Source organism: Mus caroli, unplaced genomic scaffold (genome assembly GCF_978045245.1).
Source record: "Mus caroli unplaced genomic scaffold, Mus_caroli_1 scaffold_2, whole genome shotgun sequence".
NCBI classification, from domain to species: Eukaryota; Metazoa; Chordata; class Mammalia; order Rodentia; family Muridae; genus Mus; species Mus caroli.
In genome coordinates, this window is record NW_028227257.1 from 35,006,427 (window position 1) to 35,027,963 (window position 21,537).

General features: G+C 43.3%; 1 pseudogene; it reads left to right on the forward strand.

The window, feature by feature from the left end:
* The first annotated feature begins 7,159 nt into the window (after positions 1 to 7,159).
* On the forward strand, positions 7,160 to 9,152 carry LOC110286118 (pyruvate kinase PKM pseudogene; annotated as a pseudogene).
* Positions 9,153 to 21,537: the final 12,385 nt, after the last annotated feature.

The following is a 21,537-nucleotide window of genomic DNA, read 5'->3' on the forward strand; positions in this document are numbered from 1 at the left end:
GAGCCCTCTGCTTACGAAGGCATGGTCTGACTGTGTCACCTACAAAGGTTAATGGGCTGTGTTGTTTCACTGTGCTATATAAAGCACTGTAATGGTCGCCAGAGGAGGAAATTATCATCTCTGCAGAGCACAGGAGTTGTAAAAGCACAGCTTAGCTTCCAGGAAGGTTTAGAAGAAGTCTGTGGCTGACTCACCATGCATTCCTCCCGTCACTCACTCTGGAGCTGAATGACTGTCATCTGCTTCTATCAGCAAAGATAATTAAACAGCATGCGTTTGCTGGGGAGCTGGCTTGGAGGAGAAGGTAGGAAAGAGGGAGGGAGGAAGGACCTCCATAAGGTCTGCTATCTACACATGGCTTATCATGCTTCCCACACTAATTCACCACAATGCACTTGCCCTCAGGTTAATCCTTCCAAAATCAAAAATCATCTGACTACCATAGTCCATCCAGGTGAACACTAGTGTCCACCAATATAGGAGGCCAAGGTTGGAGGGACGGGGAAACAGGAAGAATTCTACCAGATAAAAAAGAGTGGAGAGATGCTTTAAAAGTAAAAGATAGCCTTCATCTTAAATAAACGGAAAGACACATACACTGACCCAACTGCAATGATGTTAAGACTGCCCAAGACAGTCTTAACCAAAACCAGAGGAAAGCCAGTCCAATATACATTAACTTGACATAAACCCAGAGATGCTTGTGACTAGGCCAATGCCATACATTTACTTACCCCACTGATGAGAATGACATCCAGAAATCTGAGTGACTTATTCGAGGCTGTCTAATTAATTGGTCAAGACCAACAAACTAAACACAAACCCTCTTACCTCTAACACCAAGTCTCTTTCCTGTGTCTTAATAATTTAAATGATGCTTTCTTTGGAGGCTAAGCATATACTCTGTATACTATGAAATAAAAAGTTAATGCTTTGGGGGGAACTAAAAAAAATCTACTCCCAATATTTAATATTTAATTTAAAGATAATCAATAATCAATATGCCCTGACAGGGCAACTATCACCCCAACATGTCACCTTGCCATTTAAGAAGCAGCAGAACCCAGTATAGAGGAATGCCAGGATTGGGAATGGGAGTGGGTGGGTTGGGGAGCAGGGGGAGAGGGGAGGGGATAGGGGATTTTCGGAGGGGAAACTAGGAATGGGGATAACATTTGAAATGTAAATAAAGAAAATATCTAATAAAAAATTTTAAAAGGGAGGGGGAGAAGCAGCAGCAGGAGGAGGAGGGTCTTTGTCTCTTTCCTACATGTCTTTGAAGGGAGCCATGAAAGAGCTTGCTGACCTCTCTCTCAAGTGGGTCATCAAAGCTTCATTTCAGAAGGGGTTTCTCTGTGCCTGGAAGAAAAGAGTGAGACACAAGTATGCCAAGAAGATTCAAAACAAATGGGCGTAGCTGCACATCACTCCAGTTCTCTACTCATCCCACCTTTGTCTAGTTAGGCTTCTAGATGGCTGCCCACTTTTCAGCACTAAACTGTAAGAGCTCAGTTTCCCTGTGAGCTTCGCTTCTGAAGACTCTTGTGCCTTTTTCTTGTTAGTTGAATTGGTTTTGTTTGGTTGGGTTTTGGTTTTGGTTTTTCAAGGCACCATTTCTCTATGTAGCCCTGACTGTCCTGGAACACATTCTGTAGACCAGGCTCTCCCCAAACTCAGAGATCCCTCTGTTCTGTCTCCTGAGTGCTGAGATTAAAAAGGTCTGCACCACCACCATCTGGCTAGTCTAATGCTGCTGCTATTGTTGTTGTTGTCGTTGTTGTTGTTGTTATGGAGGTTTTAGATGTGAATATTGTCAGAGAGGACATAGGCTATTTTCGCCCTTTTTATCTAGAGGTATTATGCAGTTCTCATCCTTCCTAATCCTGTGATCCTCTACACTTCCTCATGTTAGAAGACTCCCAACCATAAAATTATTCCATTGCTACTTCCCCATAATTGTAATTTTGTTACTGTTATGAATTGTACTGTAAATATCTGATATACAGGACATCGGATATGTAACCCCTTCCAAAGGAGTCACAACCCAAAGTTTAGGAACTACACCGCATTATGAACAAGAGTATGAGAAAATTATGTGCCTAATATTCCTATTATCAGCCACTTCTCTGACACAACATTCTCTCTTTCTCTCAAGGGAAAGATTTGTATTACACTAAATTCCCTCTACCTTTCCCAAGAAAGCTTAATTGGGTATGATAGTACACACCTGTAACCCCAGCATTTGGGATGCTTAGGCAGGAGCATCATGAGTTTGACCTATGACTAAGATCTCAATGACCTAAAGACTTCCTGGTAGGACCCACTTCTTGATTGGCAGGTCGTGAGACCCAGACCCCATCACCTGCCAATCACACCACCCTGGAGCCAAAGTCTACATTTTAAGGGATACTTGTCCAAGCTACAGATTCCTACTACCTTTGATATATCTTCCAAGTAATTTTCCATCCACTGACTCCCTCAATCTGCTCTAAGAATCAACTCTCAGCCACGTGCTAGGAGTTGAGTCTGTTCTCGGTACCTTACTATGACTGACAGTCTCCTTGACAACCATTACCATAGCTGTGAATAATAAAGTCTTTATTACTGCTGTTACAGAGTCAGAACAATTCTTCACCAATGTATGTGTGGACAGAAGGAAGGATGTAAGAAGATATACCAGCATGCAAGCAAAGCCATTAACACTTGACTCTGCCTTGGGGAAAAATAATACTTACTCTGCATTGGGACAACTTTCAAATGTTGTTATACTTCAGTAAAGTCATTTGCATAATACCAAAGTGAACTGAAGCTAGGTTTGGTGGTACACATCCATAATCCCACTACCTGGGAAGCTGAGGGGAGCCTTGAACTTGCACTCTTCCTTCACTTTCACACTTAGTCATTTGCATGCTTGTGTGCCTCTTTCTCCTGAGAAGATGCTTGTAAATGAATCCCCTAGGCTTAAAGTTTCAAAAGACATGACAAGCATACTTCAAAAGATGTTACCAACTTACAATTTTAACATCAGTGCCCATGAGTCTCTATATACCATATATTAACCAGTGAAACTAATAGTGCTGTTTTATTAATTATTTTTTTACAATCCAATTGCTGCTCCCTGCCTCCCCTCACAGAGTCCCACCCTCATTACTCCCTTCTCTTCTCCTCTGAGAGGGTGGGAACCCCCCCCCCCCCCAGGTATTCCCCCACCCTGGTGCATCAAGTCTCTTCATGGTTAGGTCCCTCCTCTCCCACTGAGGCCAGACAAGGTAGTTCTATTGGGGAACAGATTCCACAGTCAGGCAACAGCTTTAGGGATAGCCCTGCTCCAGTTGTTGGAGGACCCACATGAAGTCTGAGCTACACATCAGCTACTTATGTGCCTGAGGCCTCTGACCAACCCATGTATGATCTTTTGTTGGTGGCTCAGTCTCTGAGAGCTCCTAAGGGTCTAGGTTAGTTGATTCTCTGGCCTTCTTGTGGAGGTCCTATCCATTTCAGGGCCTTCAAACCTTCCCCCAATTCTTCTATAAGAGCTCCATCCAGTGTTTGGCTATAGGTCTCTGCATCTGCATCAGTCAAATGCTGGACAGAGCCCCTCAGAGGACAGTTACACTAGGCTCTTGTCTGCAAACATAGCAAAGTTTAGTGTCAGGGATTGGTGCTTGCCCATGGAATGGGTCTCAAGTTGGGCCAGTTACTGGCTAGCCATTCCTTCAGTCTCTTCTCAATCTTTGACTTTGTATTTCTTTTAGACAGAACAAATTTGGGGTCAAAAGTTTGGTGGGTGGGTTGGTATTCTAATCCCTCCACTGAGGGTCTTCCCTGGCTACAGGAAGTAGCCTCTCTGGTTCTGTCTCCCCACTGTTATGCATATCAGCTAAGGTCACTCCCATTGACTCCTAGGAACCTGCCTCATCTCAAGTCTCTGGGACTTCCTAGACACACACACACACCCCTCCCTGTCACCGCCCCTCTCCAGTAGCTATAGATTTTCTTTCATTCTCCTGGCCCTCTGGCCCTCTCTCCTTCTCTCCCCACTCCAGATTCTGATCCCATTCCCCTCCTTATCCCTTCTCCCATGCAGCTCTCTCTCTTCCTCTATCTCCTATAACTATTCCCCTTTAAAGTGAGATTCAAGCATCCTTACTTGGGCCTTCCTTCTTGATTAGCTTCTTTGGTGTAGTATAGGTATCCTGTGCTTTATGACTAATATCCTCTTATCAGTGAGTACATACCACATACATGTCCTTTGGGGACTGGGTTACCTCACTCAGGATGATATTTTCTAGTTCCATCCATTTGCCTGTAAAATTCATGATATCCTTGTTTTTAATACTTGAATCGTATTCCATTGTGTAAATGAACTGCATTTTCTGTATCTATTTTTCAATTAAGGGACATTTTTCATTCATGTGCTTATGGGGTTGGGCACTTTTTATTGGCCACTTACAGCTCTTTTTAAATTATCTTTCAGTATTATTCAGGCTTCATCAATTTTGAGGGTACTCTTAGTCAAGAATAAAATGTGGTAGACTAGGAGAAAAGAAATGCCTGAATATTTCTTCAGCAGAATGATATGCACTGGATGGCTTAGTGCACCCTAGAGAAATTATCTAATTTTACAGAGGTATTCAGGGAGAGTACACTGCTTACATGTCTGTGGATGCCTTTGACTGACTTTCATTAATGAGGATATTTTTTGTACAAAGGTATCAGTTATTTTGAAGATAGGCAACTGGTAACAATATGGATTCTATCTTAAGCAATGTACTTGAATTTTCTTTTAGATGATACAATTCGTTGCAACCCAAGTTCCAACTTGAATCTCTTTTAACAATGGACTGGCTCATTCAATAATTAATGAACTAAATAAGATCTTTGATGCCTCTTTAGTTTTGTGTAACAAGCCTGTTTCTGACTTCTTGAAAATGATAGCTTCTCAATCTTTTCCTAATTAATCAGAGGAATTCAGCTGTCCTTGGATTGGAGACCAGGACAGGAGTTTAAAATTATCTATAGTGATTCCGAGAATTAATGTTCAACTGATGTTCAAAGTAGGGACTGAACTCACAGTAAGATAATGGACTCTCAATCCAGTCTTTGAAGATAAAGGGGGATTTTCTAAATACTTTTGTCTCTTGCCTTTTAAAGATCCTAGAGGCACTAAGGCAAATCCTGCTGGAAGGGAAGAAGGGCAGAGTCCCTGTGTCCATCATAGATGTGACCCTTAGCTTAATTGCTTTGGATTGAAGGAGTTAAGAGTACTGTACAAATTGAGGACAAAGGAAAGATAGCAGAGCCTCAGCCTCACTTCCCAAACAAACTATGGGAGGAGACACTATTTACTCAGCCCTCAGCCCCAGCTGAAATGGGTCCAAGTGAATCAATCCAGTATATGGGATACCTAGGCAGAGTAATGGAGGGCTTATGCTAAACACCAGCCAAGATACCTGCCTAGTGTTGGCAGATTTAACAAGTAAAACTGCAGGACACCTGCCTCAAAAATAATGAATGGCTTTTATAGTATAATGATACCCCAATATCTGAGACACACAACAATTGGGAAGTTCTTAAACTACATAGATTAGTTGTATTTAACCAAAGTTGCAGTTTACCTGAACATTCTGTATTTAATCTGCCACCTTTCCATGTGGAACCCAGAACCTAGAATTATCTGCCATATCTAGGAAGCAGACCTTGGATCTTCCAACCGACCACGTGGATGACGTGGATGACCACGTGGATGCAGGACAGGCAGTACAGCTTGGGAGGTATAAGTACACCTTAGATGAAGCCATGGTGAGGGTACCAAAGAGCTGGGTCAGCCAGAAAAGGTCATCAGATGGGAAACCAGAATATATGACATGCATGTAGGGTTAGCCACAGATGGCAATTACAATGGACTTATGGTAATAAGACCAGCTGTAACTGGGCACCAACAATTCTCTAACTAACATGAACCTGAGTATTAAAACAACAAATGAATCCTCACTGCAGCCCACACATGCCACAGCTTCTCCCTGCCCCTACTTGTATCTTGGAGAAATGAGGAACAGAAATCAGAAAATTAGCACCAACCTCAAGAAACTCTTATTATATATAGTACACCATATTAAAAGTACTACTGTAAGTAGACCTACAGAAGTGTGAGAAAGGACACAAGTTTAAAATAAGAGAAGCAAAATAAATGTTTCATTTGTACTTGAGAGTATATGATTCATACATATTTACTTTTATAACCTTTAAGCTCTCACATGTTGCAAATATCTGTGCTTAGTTAAATACATTAAAGATAATTACAAAGGCACCATCAAGTGTGTCGATATCACTTTAAGGAATGAAAACACAGTACTTCCTCTTTGATTAGTTTGACCAAGAGTGAACTCCAGTTTGAATTCTCCACTCCCTGCTCCACACTATGTCTTCTTCTATTTGTCTGCAGTTTAATTATTGGCCTGACTATAATCTGTCTGTTGTATATCTGACCTGACTATGTTCCTATTGCTGTCGGGATACCCCGCTGCCTCTTACAAATGGCTTTGATTGAACAGTACAGAAAACATCACATAGGGGAAAAAATGAAGAATTTTTTTTTTTTTACAGAAACATTTAATGAAGTTTTACAGGGAAAGTTACTGAACCCAACTGACTCAGAAATCACATAGTTCAGCAAACATGCCACCATCAAGTTATATCCATGTTGCTTTCAATATTTATGCTAGATGTTTATTGTATAAGATTGTTTCCAATCTGTTGGCTGCGATCAGCAAATGATTACCACAATATATACATGTACATCACCCTGGATGGGGGCATGTAAGAGGGCACAATTTAAGATGACAACTATGAATTAGCTCATCAGCAGTTCTCAACCTATGGATTGCAAACCCTTTGGGGGGAATCACATATCACATATCCTACATATCAGATATTTATGTTACTATTTGCAACAGTAGCAAAATTACAGTTATAAAATAGGAATGAAATAATTTTATGGTTGGGGATTATATCAACATGAGGAACTATATAATAAAGGGTCTCAGAATTAGCAAGGTTGAGAACCACTGGGTTAGGTTTTAAAAGCTGATTACATTGGAAATCCAAAGCAAGTAAGGTAGATTGTTACATTATTCTCTAAAAGGCATCTTAAGGCACAGCTGCGACTCGTCCTCACTCGACTGACGTCTGCTTTAGGTATCGCAGCAGGAACCGAAGTACGCCCGAGGACTTCAGGAACCATGCCGAAGCCACACAGTGAAGCAGGCACTGCCTTCATTCAGACCCAGCAGCTCCACGCAGCCATGGCTGACACCTTCCTGGAACACATGTGCCACCTGGACATTGATTCTGCCCCCATCACGGCCCGTAACACTGGCATCATTTGTACCATTGGGCCTGCTTCCCGATCTGTGGAGATGCTGAAGGAGATGATTAAGTCTGGAATGAATGTGGCTCGGCTGAATTTCTCTCATGGAACCCATGAGTACCATGCAGAGACCACCAAGAATGTCCGTGAAGCCACAGAAAGCTTTGCATCTGATCCCATTCTCTACCGTCCTGTTGCTGTGGCTCTGGATACAAAGGGACCTGAGATCCGGACTGGACTCATCAAGGGCAGCGGTACTGCTGAGGTGGAGCTGAAGAAGGGAGCCACTCTGAAGATCACCCTGGACAACGCTTACATGGAGAAGTGTGACGAGAACATCCTGTGGCTGGACTACAAGAACATCTGCAAGGTGGTGGAGGTGGGCAGCAAGATCTACGTGGACGATGGGCTCATCTCACTGCAGGTGAAGGAGAAAGGTGCTGACTTCCTGGTGACAGAGGTGGAGAATGGTGGCTCCTTGGGCAGCAAGAAGGGCGTGAACCTGCCCGGTGCTGCTGTGGATCTCCCCGCTGTGTCGGAAAAGGACATCCAGGACCTGAAGTTTGGGGTGGAGCAGGATGTGGACATGGTGTTTGCATCTTTCATCCGCAAGGCAGCCGACGTGCTGTCAGTAAGGTGCTGGGAGAGAAGGGCAAGAACATCAAGATCATCAGCAAAATCGAGAACCATGAAGGTGTCTGAAGGTTTGATGAGATCTTGGAGGCCAGTGATGGGATCATGGTGGCTCGTGGTGACCTGGGCATTGAGATTCCTGCAGAGAAGGTCTTCCTGGCTCAGAAGATGATGATCGGGAGATGCAACCGAGCTGGGAAGCCTGTCATCTGTGCCACACAGATGCTAGAGAGCATGATCAAGAAGCCACGCCCCACCCGTGCTGAAGGCAGTGATGTGGCCAATGCAGTCCTGGATGGAGCAGATTGCATCATGCTGTCTGGAGAAACAGCCAAGGGGGACTACCCTCTGGAGGCTGTTCGCATGCAGCACCTGATTGCCCGAGAGGCAGAGGCTGCCATCTACCACTTGCAGCTATTCGAGGAACTCCGCCGCCTGGCGCCCATTACCAGCGACCCCACAGAAGCTGCCGCCGTGGGTGCCGTGGAGGCCTCCTTCAAGTGCTGCAGTGGGGCCATTATCGTGCTCACCAAGTCTGGCAGGAGTGCTCACCAAGTGGCCAGGTACCGCCCTCGGGCTCCTATCATTGCCGTGACTCGCAATCTCCAGACTGCTCGCCAGGCCCATATGTACCGTGGCATCTTCCCTGTGCTGTGTAAGGATGCCGTACTGAATGCCTGGGCTGAGGATGTCGACCTTCGTGTAAACTTGGCCATGGATGTTGGCAAGGCCCGAGGCTTCTTCAAGAAGGGAGATGTGGTCATTGTGCTGACCGGGTGGCGCCCTGGCTCTGGATTCACCAACACCATGCGTGTAGTGCCTGTACCTTGATGGCCCTCTGGAGCCCCTCTTCTAGCCCCTGTCCCTTCCCCTCCCCTATCCTTTCCATTAGGCCAGCAACGCTTGTAGTGCTCACTCTGGGCCATAGTGTGGCGCTGGTGGGCTGGGACACCAGGGAAAATTAATGCCTCTAAAACATGCAATAGAGACCAGCTATTATTCATGGCCCTACCTGAGCCAGGGGTGGAGGAGGAATGCAGGATTGGAAACCCTCTGACTTTATCACAGAAGGGCAGCAGCATCTCTGTACTTTGCTTCTGTAGAAAGCTGTCAGAGAATTCCCAGCCCTGGACTGGAGTCAGGAGACAGCAAAAGAGTAGGGGCTGGGGGTGTGGGGCCCAGGGTCCCAGTGTAGATGACGTTTGCCCTGGCCCTGACCTGCTTTCCCAACAGCTTTGGCCTCCCCACTCCTTGTGCACTCCACTTCTGTCACTGCAGACACTCCACTCTCCACCTTGTATTCTGCAGAGTCTCCAGGCCTGTTGCTATAGTGCCTACCTGAATGTCAATAAACAGCAGCTGAAGCACCTGAATAAATAAATAAATAAATAAATAAATAAATAAATAAATAAAAGTTATCTTAAACAAGCATGCTGAGCACCCAGTAGGTTATCAGGCTAAATCTTAAGTGATAACAGTGTGTTGCAGGATATCTGATCACATTGTGAACCCCAAGAATGTGAACTGGAAAAACCTGTTTCTTGTTGTGGTGTGGCTCAGCCCTAGCACACACCTTTAATCTAAGAGGCTTTCTGTAAACCGGATTAAATAAAGTCAACCACTGGTCAAGAGGCAGAGCAAGCAACCGGGTGGCAGGGAATAAATATAAGAAAATACAGGAAGTAGAAAGGAAGGACAATGAGTTGAAGGATATTTGAGCAGAGCTTTTTTCCTTCTGTGAAACTGATGGAGTAGGAAGGTCAGCTGGGTGTTTTCTTTGCCTCTTTGCCTCTCTGAGCTAGCAGGCTTTCACCACAGCATCTGGCTCCTGAGTCTTCATTCTGTAAACTGAATGTTTGGGATTTTATTTTAAAAACAATAACAATGTGTATTCTTAATTTGTCTGTGAGGTCCAGCAAAAGTCCCAATCTTTTTTAAATGTAACTTACTTTCATAAAACTCTATCACTACAAATATCTGGTTATTTGTGTTACAGTGATTTTTGTACCAGTACATGTTATATAGAAGACATCATTTTGATACAAGCCTATCCAAATTTGTTAAGTATGCCTTCTACATTTTGTACTTTACTAAAAAAAAAAAAAAAAAAAAAAAAAAAAAAAAAAAAAAAAAATTCTTCCCCAAGATTATCAATAATGAGTTTCTGCTCTCCTGTTTTTATAGTAACGCCTTGTACATCTGTTCATTTGTTGTACATGACCTCGTGGGTTACCTTTATGCCTGCTAAGGTATAATAACCCTGTATTGCTCATCTCTAAAAGAAATTGGCCAATTTATTCTGCTCATTATGTGCTTTATAAAAATACCAGTGGCGTTTTATGGATTAATTTAGTGGGAATTAAGAAACACATTGTCTAGAAACACAGCTCAGCTCTTCACTTGCCTGGAGCTCTGCACTTAGGAAGAATTCGTTATTGTTTCCTGTACACCTTAAACATTGGCCATTATATTTGTTATCAGATATATTACAATTTTATGGCTAAGGAATCCTAGAGTATATTTCATTTTCTCACCCATCATTACTGATGTTTGAGAAGTCTCCTGACTTTTCCCTGCAGATTTTCTGTCACCTCACCCTGCTTTTAGAAGTCTAAATTCTAATAACTCATCACCTTGTTTTCTTAGCTTTTCCTAAGGAGTCATATTGGCACCAAATATTTTACCTCCCATGACATAGGCAGATTCTTGTGGTTGTCAGCTATGTGCTACCAAGATGTAACCTTGGTGCCATCTACCTTGTTATCAGGAACTAATCAAATCCCTATGTCAGCAGCTAGCTACCTGGTAACACTGCCCTGCCTCTTTCCCAAGTAATTATGCTTACTGTTCCTTTCTAAAGTATCTCTGCTTCCTGTCTTTTGGCTCAAGATGGTAACATAACACCTGGCAGCTCCAGCAAAATGTCATCAGCATGGACAGCTGAGACCAAGCTATTCCCTCATTTGTTGGACCTGCTGCTTCATTCACCTTTTGAACATCTTGCTTGTGTGTGCTACAACTGGTTGAACATTGTGCCTATATTTGCTATGATTTGGTTGAATATCTTGCCTATGCATGCTATATGATTGGTTGAACATCTTGCCTATGCATGCTATATGATTGGTTGAACATCTTGCTTGTATGCGCTATGATTGCTGAGCTCCACTTTTGCCCTGATTTTATCTCTCTCTGCCTTTCAGACCTTTATCATTTTATCTCCAAGAAAGTTTTCATTTCCAAGAACCATAATAAATGTCTTGTCTTACATATAAACTTCAAAAAATAATCTAGATGAAGATGTGTTTGCAGCACTGCTCAATCTCGATATCTTTATCTAGCCCCATTTTTTGCCCCTTTCAGGCCCTTCATCAAAGGGGTCAGCCATTCCACAGAGGAAATCCTTCATCTCTGATGTTAATGGCTGCTGAAGTGGGACACTTTCTCAGACTCTCTCAGGTCTCTGGGATGGATAAGGCTGTTGAGACTCACTTGACTATTGTGAAAGCTAATCACAGAGGGCTTGTTATTTATGCTATGGCTGTACTTGGCCCTCAAAGTCACCTTCTCAATAAGCTCTGGTGCAGAAAGAACATGAAAAGAAACAGTAAAGATTTCCCTCTGGTGGCTGTGGTCACAAAGGTCCACTTTACACCCACACAAGCCAAGATTTGAGCTTCACAGTAACCTTACAAAAGCAACTGCAAAACATTAGTGGGACTGAAATTGCTTAAGAAAGCTACTCCCACTGGCCTCTTATCAGTAAACTGTCTTACCAAAAGGACAATAATATAGTGCATTTGTGGCTATTTAGAACTGCTTTTTGCAATTCAAAATTCATAATTACATCCTGCTTGACATTTTGATGTCTATTAGGTATGCGATTGCCTCTCTAGTCTGAACAAAGTTTCTTACTAAGATCATTTATTACAAACCATCTCAGTCCCACTGGTCTCCAACTTCAGGGACTCACAGTTAGGTAAGGTTCAAATAGAATACTCAAGAAAAGACAATGAGATTTTAAAAGTTAGCTTTGTGCACATTCACTAAAGATAATTGCTCTTGATAGTTCAAGGGTGTGACCCATGGTTGGTCAACTTCACTGTTGTGGAGGGCTCCACACCTAAGAGTAAGTATATTGTCAAATTAGACCAAGTAGAATATTTTTTAAAGAGAAGCAGAGTTGGGAGAGAGTAGAAAGATGAGTATGGATCTGGGAGGAGCCGGGGGAAGGACTATGAGTTAAATAGAACCAAAATTCTCAAAGAGTTAAATAGAACACAAAGTTCTCAAAGAATTAATAACATTTTAATTACTTCATTTGACTGTGCCCACCAGAGGACTTGCACTGCATGTTAGTCATCACTGGTTTACTTTTACCTTTGTCAGCTTTAAGTGTCCAAACCTGACTATGCAAGTGGTTTTAGGGGCAACACAAGAAAAGAAGGAGCTAGGTTCAATGGTGGGACACCAGCTAGCTGAAAAACAATCATGGCAAGAAAAGAGGCTCAAATCTCCACAGTAAGAAGCCGAAATTCACCTCCAACACTGAAGACAGGAGTGTAGTACTTCCAACAGATATGACCAGGACTTTGCTGCCACCTACCCTCCACCCTTAGATCTGTCATCACCTCCAAATACCAAAAAGCAACCATGTGCCACTCTCTTCTAGTGTGTAAATCTAGCTGCCAAGTGTGTAAATCTAACTCTTAGAGTACATCCCTGCATCTTCTGGTGGGAAGGAACCAGAAGACCTCACAACACTCAAAGGAGGGTGGAGAGACAAAACAGCCATGACATCACAGCAAGTCAGCTGTGTCTTGTAGACTCACAGAGCCCCTTCCCCAGATGGCAGCGGACTGAAGCTCCTGGTCTGAAGAGCAGTATGTAAAGGAGATGTCAAGAGGCAGAGTTGCAGAGTGTTGGTGTCCTAGTTCGCTTCCTATTGCTTGACAAAACTGTAACCAAAAGCAATTTGTGAAAAGATTTATTTCATCTTACAGCTTACAGTCCCAGCTGAGGAGATGCCAGGGCAGGAGCTCAAACAGGAACCTGGAGCTGAAGCAACAACTGAGGCCAAGGCTGCTTACTGACTCACTCTCCATAACTTGCTTGATTTACTTTCTTATACAACTCAGGACCACCTGCGCAGGGTGATACCACCCCCAGTGGATTGGGCCCTCCCACATCAATCATTAATCAACAAAATACCACACAGACTCGTCTACAGGCAAATCTGAGGAAGGTATTTTCTCAGTTGAGGTTCTCTCTTCCCAGATGACTGTAGCTTGTGTTGTTTGACCAAATAAATAAACAAACAACAAACAAACAGAACAACAACAAAAAACCTTACCACATTAAGTGGAAACTTAAGGATTCTTTGGAAAGTCAGTTATGTTGGATGGTGTTTTGCTGGGGCAAACGTGTGAAGGAACATTTTGCTAAAGCAGAAGATACAGGTGAAAGGCTAAGGCAGACTCATGAAGGAACGTTTCACTGAAGCAAACTCATGAAGGAACGTTTCACTGAAAGGATCATGGGTGAAAAGATGTTCTGCTAAAGCAAGCACGTCAAAGGACACTTGATGAAGGATTCTTCGCTAAAGGCACACATGTATTGGTCCTTCTTTCGTTGTGTGGTTGAGTTCCTTGTGTTGGGACTCCACAGAGAGAAATGCACCACAAAACTTTTAGTAGTGTATTGCAGCTTCTTGCCTCTTCCTTCCATGGACTCTGGCCAGTTGACAGAAGGATGTCAGCCGAGACAGACTCATGTGCTGAGGCAAGACATATGGTGAGATAAGACCCATAGAGGACATGTGACATTTAAAGGAAGTATAAACAGGACTCAAAGGACAGTGAAGGGGCTGAGCTTGTCTTGTTTGTATAACTAAACACTTCTTGATCATGAGTCTTTACTGATCTTTGCTTCACTGAGAGAGGCACAGCTGAGAACTTTTCCTGGTATTCCTGTTGGCCCTGGTTCCTCCTGCTGACTCAGCTGAGGCCTAGCTGTTCCTCTAGGTCCTGCCACCTCTGCTGCTATCTCAACACTACTAAACTGGACTGATGGTGTATCTGTAAAGTGTTTGCGAGTAGATCGAGTTGCCGCTGCTGAACTGTGAACTGAACTGCTGAGTTCCTGACAACACAGATGAGATTTGCTCCAAAGAATCATTTCTAAAAAGGTCCACTTGCCCTGTATCCTTTTTTTTTTTTCCACTACCTCTGGTGGGTGGTGACCTAGAAGGGAGATGAAAGCGTTTAAGAACTCTTTAAAAACAATTAAAGTTACAAGCACAGTTATGACCTATTGTCATATGTTGAGGCGCTCAAAAGTCAGACTGGCAAGAAGTTGAATGCGAACAGTTTGTTTAACAAGTGATCCTCAAAATCACCATGAGTGTGGTAGAGAGGTGAAAAGTGAGAGAAGAAAGTCAGTGAGAGATTATGGATCATTTGCAGTAACCATTATGGATTTCTGAGGAAACACTAGGAGATAGCACATATCACAGCTCAGGGTTCTTCCCTCCCTGGGGCATGGACAAAGAGCTGAGGGTGTTTATCCACCCAATACCATCATCATTCAGGACAGGAACTATCCTGTCTAACTTTGGTCCAGTATACTAGAGAGTGCCCTCAGGTAGAAAACTGAAGTAATTGTAGCAGGAAACACTTGACATGATCTGTGTCCCCAGAACAGTTGAACAGGACACCAAAAACATATGCAGCCCTGCCCTTTCTCTATTTGGAGATTCAACAGGTGATTTTTGTGAACCCTCTTGTTGCTACATTTATTGGTACCTCTGCCTTTGTGTAGATACAGCTCAATGCTATTTTTTGGACCCTGCTTGGATCTAAGCAATAACTTGTTCAAGCTAGGTTAACTCAATGTTCTGTAGCCTCCCCAGCCATGCCCACTATCCTGTGATTTCTGTAAATTTCTCTCTAGTGTCCTGTGAATTCTCTCTCAGCTCTTGAAACTTTTTTTTAATTAGGTATTTTCTTCATTTACATTTCAAATGCTATCCCAAAAGTCCCCCAGACCCTCCCCCCACCACCACTTCCCTACCCACCCACTCCCACTTCTTGGCCCTGGCGTGACCCCGTACTGAGGCATATAAAATTTGCAAGACCAAGGGGCCTCTCTTCCCAGTGATGGCCGACTAGGACATCTTCTGATACATATGCAGCTAGAGACACTGGGACAGGCGGAAGCCACACAGCTTCTGGGGCAGACCCCGTTTCGGGCTCCAGACATCTGGGCACCTTCCCTGCAGCTCTTGGAACTTTTATGGAACAGTGTTTTGCATGTGAACTTTTAATTCCAAACTTATATGTGGCTTCACTTTGTATGAAGAGTAACATGAAGCCCACATACATCTAGAGAAATGCCTCTCTTACACATGGCACTTGCTTGACCTGGTCATTGCCTAGGAAACACACTAGACACTGGAGAGTCACATGTCTGTCTGGTGAATTAATTTACCACTTAGAGGCCATCCTTGGTATTAATAAAGGCATTAGTAGGATCCTGTACCTATGATTGTCTTTAAGTAGAATTCATACGTTTTTGTTTTTATTCCAGCCTCTCCCCCTTGCCTTAAAAAAATCATTATATGCCTTCAGATCTGCTTCATAAAAGAATGTGTGTCTTTGTTATTATTTTTCCTCCAAAAAAAAGTGACCTTCAAAGAAATAAAATAAATTTGGGTAGATTTTATTGTCATCTTTGTTTGGAACCAGACGTGTTGAAGCTTAGCTCACAGGGGAGCTGGAAGCCACAGTTGCCATGGTACCTTGTGAGAAGACCGAGCTCCTCCCATGATGCAGTTCTCTGCAGAATACTAGGGCTTAAACAGAGAGAGGTACACTCATGGCATTCTGTTTCCCTAGAGCCTACCTGAGGGTTTGCAGAAATATGGAAGTGTGGGCTCAGGTCTCTTCTTACAGTCTATTTTACATTTATACATCAAGAGGAAGGCCCTCCCCACCAAGCCAGTGATTCTGCAATTCCAGTGTGTTGGGAAACAACAAGGATAAGCTCAGATGGCTTATGTAACATAAGCAGCTCATTCTTAGCATCTGAAAAGACCTCAACAAGAAAGGCAGTCAGAATCTAGGAAGGGCTGTAGGTAAAGAGTAAACTTCTAGCCTCCAGCTCCAGCTTATCTCCCAGCCTTCTGGTTCTCACTTCTTGCCCTCTACCCTAAGACAAAAGCTGCCTTCAAGCTCAACACTGACACACACCCCCTTCCTACTGTCTAATTAAACACACCCAGAAAGGTGGGATTGTATTTTGAAAATAGGTGATTAAGCTGACTCCTGTGGAGAAGGCAGGAGAATTTAGTAAACTCCCAGTGAGCTGTAATGTACCCTGACAGAGAGACTACCTTCTAAGGAATACCTAAGGAACAGCTTTAGGGCAAAGAACACTGGAATATGAGAGAACATGCCCCTAAGCCCTGAGTTCTAGAAGAAAAGGCAAACCAACAACCATTACACAGCACATTTATAAGAGGAAAGCAGTCCATGGTCAGGTATTTGGCTGTTGGTAGTGTCAGTAGTAATGGATTCCATCAAAAGCTGCATGCTGTCAGGTGTTAATTTTGCCTTACCATGTGACAAACATCCTCTACACTCACCTGTAAGTGCTGTACCCATGGCAAAAGCAACCCTGAATCGAGTAGGAAATTGCAAAGTGAGGGTGAATGTTTTCAAAGGTTCTCCTGTCTGGCTGCCACAGAGCGTGTTTGTATCTTTTCTCCTCACCTTAAGTGCTTCACATCAGACACCTTAAACCTAGGAGAGCATCAGACATCTGAGCCACTATGGAAAAAGAAATGATTACTCTTTTGTGCTAGGACACATACCAACACCCCAGTGTAAGTATTAGACTTAATACTATATAGTAATTATTTTGCTTACAAATCTGTGGCCTAGTGTGGAAACAGGACCAAGAATGGGGTGGGTGAGAAGCAACGGAGTCACGTGATGAATCCCCAAAATCAGACTCCAGAGACCAGCAGAGAGGGTGCAGATCTGAGTTTATTGCCCACTACATATATAGTGTTTGAGCCAATCCCAAGCCCCTAAGTCCTCAGCCAGTTATATCTTGCCACACCATCACCATGCCCCAATGAATGCCCTGCCTGATGAGGTAACTCAGGAGTGTGGCAGAGCATCATCACCTGTTAGGACTTCTGTGAACCTGGTGGGGCTGGGGGCAGCATGGACAGCCACTACTCTGGCCTCTGTTCCTTTTTGTTGTCTCACTGGTGTTCCAGGAGCTATCTTAGATCTAATGCCACGTACAGCAGATCAGGACTCTTTGAGAAGTTGTAGGAGCCTCTGGCACCTCACTCTCAATCCCACTTTTTTATTCCCAGGATTGACTTCCACATCCCCCACAGCCTAGGCAGGACATGCCAAGCTTGTCTGTCTCCTTGTGGGATCGGTTCACTAGGGACAAAGGATATAATGTAATGTGTTAGCACTTTGCTCCCATGTGAACCCCTTGTCAGCTAGGAGCTCAGGCAGGCTGTGGCCTGTGACTTTGGTTCATCCTGTCATGGGTTTCTTGTAGCCTAGGCGAGCTTCTTCACTGCATGGTAGCTGCAGGCTAATAAATAGTATCATCGGACAGAGAGAAGCTGGCACCACACCTCTCTATAATCATAGAACCCAAGTTCAAGTGGGAGCAAACATAGATATATTTCTCAGTGGAAGAGGCATCAAGAATTGGGGGCTTTGTTTTATTACTACTACAACTATATATAAGAGACACATATATAAGAAATGAATACTGGTAATGTCAATGTCTGGCTCTGTATCCTAGAAACAAATCCCCAAGGTCAGATGGGCCTCTTGCCACCATTACCTTTATAGCCTACCTCTCCTAACACCAGGGGAAGCTGAAGGATAGTCACTCCTGGGGAAGGCTGAGGAAGGGTGAGAGAGGGTCTTGGAAGATGTTACGTTACACAGGTATGTTCATAAGAAAAAAGTGACCCATGTGAATTATTTACAGCTAGTAGCATCAGTGGTATATGGAATCTGCTTTAACTATTCTTATTTAAGGTTACATAATGTTTATTAAATTTATCTTTGTAATAGGTCCCCAGTACTAAGCATAAATGATGTCATGATAGACAGACCATTCAAGCCTTGGAATCAAGCATGAAGCTCTACCTCTTCCCTCCCCTACCCCCCCCAAAAAAATAAGAACAAAGAGCAAATCATCAAATTCAGTTGTTCTGAGAAAGTTCCTAATTGTATTAACCTTGCTTTTTGGCTACTGTAATTCGATTTCTGGCTAACTGTTCTTGCTAGCAGAGGGAGGTCTGTCAAACCAGGATGTGTATTTGTGCTTAATAGCTCACCCTGAGAAAGGCTCAGGGCTGCACTGAGGTGGCAAACATACAGTGTTGTCACTGGATGGCCCATAAAGACTTTCTGTTGGCTTAAACTAGTGTCCAAGTAGTCTTTTCTGGTGTATAACATACAATATGACAATTGTATATAGGTTTCTAATGCATTCTGGTTACTCCCATACCATATCTTCTATCTCCCATCCACCCCATCCTCATGTTCTTCTCCCTATAAGTCCTTTTTACACATTCATGACTTCTGTTTTGACACCCACTGATTTTTAATCTGTCTGAGTGACCACAGGTTAAGAATTGTCCAATTTAAACTGGTACACCACCAGTGTGTACACTACTGAAGACAATGACTTCCGTTTACCTAAAATCCACCAGTATCCAATATTTCAACATGAAGGAGAAGGGTGCCACAAGCACTTCTTGGTCATTGATTGGCTAGTAGCAGCCTCTGTCTTATATAGACACAGCAGAGGCGATCTCCACTGCTATGGGACTATGATTGCAATAATTGCATCATGTCCAGAAGGCAGTACTTTGCAATCCTTCTCTCTGTCAGCTGGCGTTTACATTCTTTCCATCCACTTTTCTAGAGCGTTCCCTGAGACATAGATTAAGTGGTATAGGATATGCACTCCGTCATCTTACACTGGCAACTATAGAACAATGAGTCTCTGCGTTCACTGACATTCATTTGAAAGAGTAACTTCTCTGATTAACTTCTCTGCCATACCCAGGGATCCATCCCATAATCAGCTTCCAAACGCTGACACCATTGCATACACTAGCAAAATTTTGCTGAAAGGACCCTGATATAGCTGTCTCTTGTGAGACTATGCCGGGGCCTAGCAAACACAGAAGTGGATGCTCACAGTCAGCTAGTGGATGGATCACAGGGCTCCCAATGGAGGGGCTGGAGAAAGTACCCAAGGAGCTAAAGGGACCTGCAACCCTATAGGTGGTACAGCATTATGAACTAACCAGTACCCCGGAGCTCTTGACTCTAGCTGCATATGTATCAAAAGATGGCCTAGTCGGCCATCACTGGAAAGAGAGGCCCATTGGACACACAAACTTTATATGCCCCAGTACAGGGGAACACCAGGGCCAAAAAAAAAAAAATGGGAATGGGTGGGTAGGGAAATGGGGGAGAGGGGGGAGGGTATGGGGGACTTTTGGGATAGCATTGGAAATGTAATTGAGGAAAATACGTAATAAAATATATTAAAAGAAAAGGCTGAGAGTACCACTTGTTTGCAGGTACAAATACAAATACTGAGTGGGCAGTTGGAGGTCATATCAATTTAGTTACACAACAATATTACATTCTCCCTGTGGCCTAACACCTTGTCAGCCATGGATTTTTGATAAGATTTACAGTACAAAGCATGAATTCTCTCCAATGACTCTAATCTAGTCAGAGACTTGCCGGCTACCCCCCCCCCATAACAACTGTGCCACTACTGCACAAGTGGGTAGATCTTACCTGCAACTTAGGCATTGCAATTCATATGGTCCAAAACTGGGTAAGACCACTGGTGCCTTTCTCCCTAGCACCCTACATAGCACCTTCCAGAACAATGAAAATGAGGCATCAGCGGAGTTTCAACTTGATTTCTCTACAGCTTACAAAGCCTGTATTATTTTGGGGTCCCCTGGGGCTTTCTAGAATGAAGAAATATCCCAAACCTGGCATTAGGATTTTTGTTAAATAATCCTTGGGTTTAAAGAAGTTTACCCAGCTATGCTAACTTCTAACTCTCATTTTTTAAATTGGTTTACAAAGCATTAAATTTCCCATATGGGTTTTAAATACAATGCTTCCCCGATGTTTCCACATCTCCCCCATTCTCCTATCCCCATCCCTAGTGAAACATTACTGTTCTCAGTATTCTTTCTCTCTATGTTCATATCACTTACATCCTGCCACGCTCCAATTAATGCCCACATCTCAGTAGCACCTTTGTAGTCTCCTGGCTTCTACATATACTCCAAGATAAACACACAAATCTAAAAGTAGAAGCTACAATCCATATCTAAAAGAAGACATGAGGTATTTGTCTTTTTGCACCGCAGTTCTTTGTTTGCAACCCTTGAAAGGTGTAAAAGACCACTCCCCATACACAAGCACTGTAAACCTTGGTGCCCTACTTTGGCTGACTGGTTTAGATTTGTGTAGTTATAGGCCCAGAATTTACCTGGAAGCTCATTAAAATTCAGAATCCAGACTTAACTTATCAACATAACTGAGCATCTGTATTGGTCAGGGTTTTCTAGAGCTTCTTAAATTCCACATGAACTCATAGAACTGAACATACAGGTGATGGATATTCTAGTTAGTTTGGTTCAATCATTTCATAGTATGTACATATATCACACCATCATATTGTACCACATAAATATATGTAATTATTATCAATCAGTTTTCCTTTTTGGAGCAGGGACTGGAGACTATCAAAGGGGTGATAGACTCTCCAAATAGAGTCTTATTCTTTTGGATAGAGTAGCCAATCAGAGCTAAAAGAACAAGTATTCCTGTAGTCACAGGAATTTGTTTTAAAATTAAGAACTCCCCAGGCAGGCTGGATGAATGAACTGGTGCCCCGCCTCAGACCTTCTCACAGGGTATTTACTGTGCTTATCAGCATGGAGGGAGAAAAGCTGACTCTGCTGAGCAGACCCCTTTATCCCCAGTGGGCAGTGGGAGTGCCCAGAGCCACAGCTATTACAAGAGTTGCCTCTTTCAAGAGGATAGCTAAGACAAGCTAAAGGCTAAGCAGGAGCTCTCTGGTCAAGTAGAATCACTTATCCAGAGCAACCCCTTGGGGCTGCCTGTGAATGAGCTCCTGTCCCTTCCCACCTTCTGCGGGTGGCCCTTATGATCACTAAACCTCTTAGCAGTCACCCCAGAAGTCTGAGGATGCACTACCTCCCAGCTCAAAGTCACTGCATGGAAGAGGAAAACCCAGCTCAGCCCAGCCTCTCACAATCTTAATTAAGATAAGCCTGCTTATAAATATTCAGCCAGTCAAGAGAGTTCCACAAGCTTTGCTTATGTAGCTGCTTAATTACAACGGCTGAGTCCCATGTTCCTGTGGGTGTCACAGGCTGCTGTAAACACCATTAACCCCAAGAAGAAAAAAAAAACCTGCATTTT